The following is an 8,016-nucleotide window of genomic DNA, read 5'->3' as shown; positions in this document are numbered from 1 at the left end:
TATTTTAATTGTAGTTTTCTATAGCATGTCGTAAAAGCAACAGTAAACAGTTTTGCTGTTGTATGCACTTTCCTAACAGTAGAGGTTTTTTCTACCTACAATATCTGAGAAATGTTTCAACAATTGATAGTTGTCTTAAGTTAAAACACTTCACTGTTGAAACACTGTATCACTGTTGCAGTATTCTAATCCCTAATCCTTCAAAGAATTTAATGCAATTAGAAAAAACTTGTTTCCTCAGTAATTTTGTGCAGATTCTCAGTCTCTGCTCTTCAACAGTTATGTTATTCAGCCGCCCCAACTATGAAGAAAGTACGTAGCAATGTCCCTATATCTAACAGAGAAAGGTTTCTTTCTACTCAGTACTCTTCCATTTTTTCCTTGTCTTTATAAACATTTCTTCATCTTTCACTTGTCCCTGCTGCCCATATAACTCAAGCTAACCAACAGGGGTTCATAGAGGGCAGTTCCTGCTAGACCAATATGATCTCCTTCTATGACCAGCTGACACACCTGGTGGATGAGGGAAAGGCTGTGAATGCGGCCTACCTAGATTGTAGTAAAGCCTTTGGTACAGTCCCCCACAGCATTCTCTTGCAGAAGCTGGCAGCCCGTGGCATAAGGAGATATACTCTTTGATGGCAAAAAAGATTGGCTGGGTGTCCTGGCCCAGAGAGTGGTGGTGAATGAAGCTAAATGCAGCTGGTAATCAGTCATGAGAGGTATTCCTCAGAGGTCAGTAGTGGGCTGACCCTGTTTAATAACTGTATTGATGATCTGGATGAGGGGATTGAGTGAATCTTCAGTAAATTTGCAGATGACACCAAGCTGAGAAGTGTAAATTTTCCTGAGGGTAGGAAGGCTCTACAGAGAGATCTAGATAGGCTGGGTCACTGGGCTGTGGCCAATTATATGAGTTTTAATATGATCTGGTACCAGGCCCTGCATTTTGGCCATGACAACCCCAGTCAACACTACAAACTAGGGGCGGAGTGGCGCGAAAGCTGCACAGAGGAAAATGATCTGAGAGTGTTAGTTGTCAGCCTGTGAACATGAGCCAGCAGTGTGCTGACATTTGCAGACTGAGAACATCCTGACTTGTATTAGAAATAGTGCAGCCCTCAGGACCAGGGAGGTGATCGTCCCCCTATACTCAGCTCTGGTGAGGACAAACCTTGAGTTTGTTCAGTTTTGGGCCATTCACTACAAGAAAGACATTGAAGACCTGGAACATGTTCAGAGAAGGGCAACAAATCTGGTGAGGAGTCTTGAACATAAGTCTTATGGGGAGCAGCTGAGGAAAGTAGATTTTTTGGTCTGGAAAAGAGGAAGCTCAGGGGAGACCTCATTGCTCTCTGCAACCTGTGAAAGGTGAGATGGCAGTTTGTCTCATCACCCAGGTAACAATGATAAGACAAGAGATGATGGCTTTAAGTTTTGCCAGGGGAGGTTAAGTTTGGATATTAGCCATAATTTCTTCTCATAAAGAGTGGTAATGAATTGGAACAGGCTGCCCATAGAAATGGTCAAGTCACTGTCCCTGCAGGTGTTCAAGAAAAGGGTAGATGTGGCACTGAGTGACATGGCTTAGTGATGATGGTGATGGGTAGATATTTGGACTAGATGATTTTAGTGGTCTTTTCCAACCTTAATGGTTCTATGATTCTATGCTTCTGTGATTTTTATATGTGCCCTGTTTGACAGTACAGTTGACTGTTATGTGATGCCATACATTTTCCCAGATTTGCAATTTAAAATGTTTGAATACTTTTGTGACTGAACTGCACATAAATGGTAAAATACAGCACTGGTGGAATGCACATACCCAAACTGCTTCTAGAGGGGCAATGTCTGATGTCTAAATCAGGCCTGGTTCTGGACAGTTAACCTATGCTGCCATGATATACATAAGTAAATTTTTATGTTACAAGAGTTAAGCTTGTTCCTTTGTATAGTGTTTGTGTTCGAGCAGTTATTTTTTTCCTGGAAATGCTGCATGTTATAAATTTGTATTTTCTGTGTTTTTCTCATTGGTAGGCATTGTCCCTTAAGAAAATTGTTTATTTGATAACATTTACAGGAATTTAATTGCAACGATATAATTTGCATATGCACCCCTTACAGTACTTAAAGAGAGCTTATAAATAGGAGGGAGACCACATCTTACACATGCAGATAGTAGTAGGACAAGAGGTAATGGTTTTAAATGAAAATAGGGGAGATTTAGACTGGATATTAGGAGGAAATTTCTTACTCAGTAGGTGATGCAGTACTGAAACAGGCTGCTCAAAGAAGCTGTGGATTCCCCATCCCTGAGGTGTTCAAGGCCAGGTTGGATGGGGCCCCGGGCAGCCTGATCTGGTGGGTGGCAGCTCTGTCCACAGCAGGGGAATTGGAACTACATGATCTTCAAAGGCCCTTCCAACCCAGGCCATTCTATGATTCTATGATTCTATGATCTCCTACTTCCTTCTAATTCATGAACAAAACTGCTTGAGTTTTCTTATTTCCATTGTATTCTTATTTGCTGTCCTTGTTTTGTCTGGAATACAGTTAATTTTCTTCATGATATCTGGTCTGGTGATGTGTTTTGGATTTAGGGTGAGAATGACATTGTTAACACAGCAGTGTTTTATATGTTGCTGTGCAGTGGTTATAATAAGACAAGGACTTTTCGACTTTTTACGCACAGTGCTCAGCCAGTGAGGAGCTGGGGATACAAGAGAAGCCAGGAGAGGACGGAATCAGAACAGCTGACATAAATTGGCTAGAGATCCCTGGTCATATTCCATACCATATTCTACTGTCATGCTGGACAATAGAAGTGGGGGGAGCTGGCCAGGCAGGCTGCCCCTGCTCAGATACCAGCTGAGCATTGGTCTGCAAGTGGTAAGCAATTGCATTTTTATCACTTGTATCACATTTTCTTTTATCATTACTTGCTGTTACTCTAATTCCTTTCCTTTTCTATGCTACTGAACAGATTTTCCCTCAATCTACGAGTTTTACCTTCTTTCGGATTCTCTCCCCTGTCCCACAGAGGGGGAGTAAGTGAATGGCTGTATGGTGCTTGGCAGGTAAAACAACAATAATTTCTTAATCATATTAGGGAAATACCATGTATTACTCATTTACATAAATATTAACCGAAACCTTTTTAATTTAAAAACATTCAGGAATATAAGAAGACTGTGGAAAAAACTAATTTTTCATTTCTGTTCTAAAAACCTCTGGATCTTGTAAGCCACCTGTTTGTTTGTTTTTCCCAATTAGTTGAGAAAAACATTCAAAATAATTAGTTGGGAACATACTGAGAAAAACCTTGCATTCAAATAATGGTAGATACCATTTCTTTCCAGAAATCTTTTTATTCAGTTCAGATCCGATCATGGGGTAACATGTTTAACAAAAAAGAACATAAAGGAAAATCATTGTTTCTTACTTTTCGTGTGAATGATTCTATTTTCAATAGATATAATAAGAAACGTATAACAAGTATCTTCCTTGCAAGAAGTCTTGTAGATGCTGATTGCAAAGCCCTAGATCAAAACATGGCATTGATAGCATACATAAAAGTTTCCCGAAGAAGATTAAGGTTAACAAAAATCTTCATCTTTTTAAGGTAAAGAAAAACATTTTTGTACCTCCCTGAAGTAGAAATCTTCTGCAGGCTTTTCCTTCTGGCTACTCAGAAAGAAGTCATTTTTATAAAAATATCCCTGACTTTGACTACGCACACTTTAGACAGGCCGGGTGTCACATTTGATGTTGACAGAGTGTTTTCAGTATTACACCTGATGGATTTTCTTCAAATAAATTCTCAAGGATTAGACTTCCTTTACTGCAGATCTATTATATGAGGCACGCACCAATCTGGAGATATGTCATTTATACTATTACAGACTTGCATTTCTGCTGAAATGAATGGTGTTATTTTCTTAGATTTCTTTTTTTCCAACAGTAGAAAACTGAATTTTGAAAGTAGAAGTAGTAGTCAATGTATTATTGATCAAAAAGCCTTACAACACAGTTCATTTTTTTCTATTTATTTTAAACTCCAAACTAACAAGGGGCATGTTTTGATTTGCTAAGTGTAACACAGAACAATTATTCTGCACTAACTATGAAAGTCTGATCTAGAAGAGAGAGAAGAAACCAGCAGTGTGAAAAACTTGCACGTGCAGGCCTGTTCATCTTCCTAGAACACTGAGTTATTGAAAGAGTGGCACTGAAGTATATGGAATAAACTGATAATCTTAGCTGAATCATTCCTAAATGGAACGAATTCCCAAGAACTTCATTTGCAGAGGAATTTCAGCATGCTTGATGCTAATTTCCTAATTAGGTGACCACAGTCACCTAAGGAGATTTCAGAAATTCTTAGATGTGATGAATAAGAATTGCACAGCCAGCACTCTCACCTGCCCTCCATTGTTTATAAATAAGTTGTAGGAAAAGTGCAGTACTAAATAGAGTTTGAAGAGGAAACAAGGTTTATTTCTGAAGCAGTAACCTGACTGAATACTGTAGAAACAGAACAAGATCTGATTTCCAAGTAGTCGTGTTATCTTTTGGCATAACTTACCCTTTCTTATCTCATCTTTTACATCCATCACAATATAAATTATTATAGTCATTATAATCAAAGCAATTATGAGATAGTGATTTGCTTCTGGTGATTCTAGATAGAAGTTTCAAAGAGTTGGTTGCCCATTCTGATGTTTTATGTGGCTTCTGGACATGGAAGTCATACATTCCCTCTTCCTCTACTACAGGAGAAAATCCATCCCATGTTTTTAGACCTTGATTCCTGAGGAGATGCATTTCAGTGCACCAGCATGTGGTCTCACTTTCTTCACATGTTTAATTGAAATTATACAGTAGTTGTACTTTGTTAATGGGCTTAATTTGTTAGCAAGAGCATCAGCTGTAACAGAATTATTTCTCAGATCTATATAAGGGAAAATACAGCTGTCAGTTTGTTAGCAGAATAGAAGGCTCAGGTCACTCTGCTTGAATAAGCCTGGAGCTCAGAATGCTTGTTTTGTAACTAGTTACTTACAAAAATCTACATATTAGATTTTTGCTATGAAGAATTTCTAAACAGAAGTTGTATTGTGAGGCAAACCCCATGGTCTTCACAGATGTGTTGAAAAGTATGTTGCACCATTGCTTTTTAACTTTAATAAAATGATTTTCATCTTTAATTTCGAAAAGTCATTATTCCAGGGCCATTAGTTTTACTATAAGAGTTTCTAAAATTAAAACTTTTATTTTTAATGAGTTAACTATAGGTGTCTAAATTGCGCTCAGTGCACATGCTGTTGTAGAAATGAACATAAAATATGATCAAGCAGTTAACTATCTTTTTCCAGTTCTTGTCAGAGGAGCTCCACACACGTACAGATATTTTACAGACAGTGGTTAGGGTAATCATTTCTAATTCCATATTTCGTATTCTTCCTGAAGATTATTAAATTACTTTTTTAAAAACACTCAAATTTTTGAGAAAAAGTGATAATAACTGAATAAGAAAACAATTTTGATACATATTATGGTGGTTGGTGAGAAACTGCAGATAAGCTAGCAATGTTCACTTTCAGCACAGGAGCCTACTGTATCCTGGGCTGCATAAGAAGCATGACCAGTAAGGCAAGGGAGATGATTGTCCCCCTCTACTTCACTCTTGTGAGACACCATCAAGACCAGTGCATTCTGTTCCAGGGGTGTCTGCAAAGAAGAAAATTAACCTATTAGAATGAGTCCAGAGGAGGTTGATAAGGAGTACCTCTCTTTGAAGAGATGCTGAGATAAATGGAATTGTTTAATCTGGAAAAGAGAAGACTCCCGGGAAACCTTACGGTGGCCTTCCAGTTCTTAAAGGGCACTTTAAAGAAAGCTGGGGAGTATTAAGGGGGTTATGGATGTGAACTAATGGAAGGTAGGTATTCAAAAGAAATTCTTTATCATAAGGGAGTGAGGGAGTGGAACAGGTCACCCAAAGAATTTGTAGATGTCCTATTCCATTCAAGGCAATGTTGGATAGGCCTTTGGGCAACCTGATCTAGGAATAAGTCCCTGCCTATGGCAGGTAAGTTGGAACTATATGATCACTAAGTCACTTCCAACCCAAAGCATCTAATGATTCTATGTTTCTCTGATTGGGATAAAATCATATTCTTTTTTAAAAAAAGTACAAGTATAGAAAACATAAAATGTATTTCATTACACAAAATGAAGAGTAATCATATTCTCATGATGAAGCAATACTTTGTAATGAGGAGAGGAGAGCTGTTGTAGTTTGCACAGAAATAAATAGGAAATGTTTACTTTTGGAACAACTTGCAGCTCAAGACAGTTCCTCTTCGCACAGCTCAAATGCCTGACTGCTTCAGGACTGAACAAAAAATATATTTTTGAAGACATTGTCCAAATGTGTCTTGAACACTGATAGGCATGTGACATTAACCACCTCCGTAGGAAGCATGTTCCAGTGTATGACTACCCTCAGAGTGGAGACATTTTTCCTTACATCTAGTGTGAACCTTCCCTGGTGCAGCTTTGTGCCACTTTGACAGATCTGACAGTAGACTGCCACCTCTGTGTCCACTTCCTCTGCTCAAGAAGCCGTGGACAGCCATAAAGTCTCCTCTGACCCTTTTTTTCTCCATACCAGACAATTGAAGTGTCCTTAGTCTCTCCTCCTAGTGCACCCCTTCCACCCCTTTCATATGAGCTTAATTGTCCTCCTCTGGATGCCCTTGACATCCTCGTTATATCAGAACACCAGTGCTACAAACAATATTCAAAGTGAGATCATATCAATGCTAAATCTAGCAGAAGAATATTTTGACTGGCTGATCCTGCTGTGCTTAATGTACTCCAAGATGCAATATGCCCTGCTGGCTGCCAGGGCACATTGCTGGCTTATGCTGAGTTGCTGTCACTCAGCACCCTGAATTCCTTTCTGCTTCCCTACAGCTACTCATTTCCCAGTTTGTACCTGTGTCCAATAATATTGAATTCCACGTGCAGAACGTGGTGTTTACCTTTGTTGAAATTCACGATGTTGATGATTGCTGAATGGCCCAACGTATCTAAATCCTATTTCAAAGCCTCTCATCCCTCTATGGATTCAAGAGCACCTCCCAGTTTAGCATCCTGCTGAGAATGGATTTCATTCCTACATCCTACATTAAAAATGTTAAAAAGTGCAGGCCCTAGAATTGAGCCCTGGGGAACATGACTGGTGACTGTCCACCAGCCACATGCAGCCCAATTTACTAAAACCCTTTGAGCAATATTTTTGAGCCAGTTCATCACCCAGCAAAACATGAACTCGTTTGCCTCACAGATGGACACTATGTTCAGAATGATGCCATGGATATTATCGAAGGCCTTATTGAAATCCAGAAGGATTATGGTTGTCACAGATGGAAACAGCTATGCTATACTGCACTCATAAAAGAAAAGCTAGGACACATTTATTGGCATAATATAGACATAATGTAGTGATTTAACACTGACTTAACAAGATTCAAGATAGCTGGATACACTTGATTATTTATTGCATAGAGGGCTGGATTAAACGCACACATACAGGAGGCCCTCCTGTTGAGCCACAAGGTTCAGAGTAGACCCCCTTGCTTTCTGTACGCCTTGAACCAAAGAGGTAAGGAGCCTAGCTTTGACAGAATTTGATGCTGCTGTTCCTTTACAAATACAAATCTCTGCTACACCAGTCATGGGGAAGACACTACGCTATTCATTCTTGTAATTGAACCATAGCATATGTTTGACCACTGGATACTAGCTTTTGCTTTAATTTTAATTTCATCTTCCACAGCCAGAAAAATACTTCTCATTTTCCTTCCTTTCTTCCTTCCTTCCTCCCTCCCTCCCTTTCTTACACTCTCTCTTGCTCTCTTTCACTGTTTTCATTTTTAGGGCAATAGAATATTTTGTAATAGGACATGGTCACTGCTTCTAACCTTGTTATCTTCTCTTGTCAGTAAG

Source organism: Tympanuchus pallidicinctus, unplaced genomic scaffold (assembly GCF_026119805.1).
Source record: "Tympanuchus pallidicinctus isolate F22 unplaced genomic scaffold, pur_lepc_1.0 scaffold7, whole genome shotgun sequence".
Lineage (NCBI taxonomy): Eukaryota > Metazoa > Chordata > Aves > Galliformes > Phasianidae > Tympanuchus > Tympanuchus pallidicinctus.
This window is presented reverse-complemented; position numbering follows the sequence as displayed.